Source organism: Mandrillus leucophaeus, unplaced genomic scaffold, assembly GCF_000951045.1.
Source record: "Mandrillus leucophaeus isolate KB7577 unplaced genomic scaffold, Mleu.le_1.0 Scaffold698, whole genome shotgun sequence".
In the NCBI taxonomy this organism is placed as follows: domain Eukaryota; kingdom Metazoa; phylum Chordata; class Mammalia; order Primates; family Cercopithecidae; genus Mandrillus; species Mandrillus leucophaeus.
Window position 1 is genome coordinate 749,704 of NW_012107563.1, and position 825 is coordinate 750,528.

Below are 825 nucleotides of genomic sequence, written 5' to 3' on the forward strand. Positions count from 1 at the left end.
TGCCTCCGCTTTCCAAATTGCTGGGATTACAGGCATGAGCTACCCTGCTGGCTGAGTTTTGATTTTTAGTGTCTGGTGTATAGAAGGTGTTTAATGACTCTCCTTTCAGACCTTACACTTACCATTAGCTCCATATAACTGAATTTGGGGCTGGACACTCTCAATACAGAGTCCTGGTTCTTTCTACCTAGTCCTGGTTAAAGCCTCACAAGGAGACTCTTAGGTTACCATGGGGTTTATTCTCCAAGAGAACCAGAAATAGCATCAGACTCCAGGGCTTCTAATTTGCGGTATCTCCCACTCCATCTCCTCTTCCTCTTTTACCTATACCTTTCTTTTATGAGAATTTTGTTTTAATCCTAAACTTTTGGGATCATAAACCATTTAATCTGTGAAATATCAAATCTTTTGGGAAATAGTGGGTAAATTTATTACCTCCCCACCCTGCCCTGGGGGGCAGAAAATAACTGAAGGTGTAGGTTGTAGGAGGTCTGGCCATGGATGTGTTGTTTTAGAAATGCAGGTGTGGGCCGGGTGCGATGGTTCATGCCTGTAATCCCAGCACTTTGGGAGGCCCAGATGGGCGGATCAGGGTCAGGAATTCGAGACCAGCCTGACCAACACGGTGAAATCCCATCTCCATTAAAAATACAAAAATTAGCTGGGTGTGGTGGCAGGTGCCTGTAATCCCAGCTACTCAGGAGGTTGAGGCAGGAGAATCGCTTGAACCCGGGGGGTAGAGGTTCAGTGAGCCAAGACTGTACCACTGCACTCCAGCCTGGGTAACAGAGCGAGACTCAATCTCAATTAAAAAAAAAAAAAAAA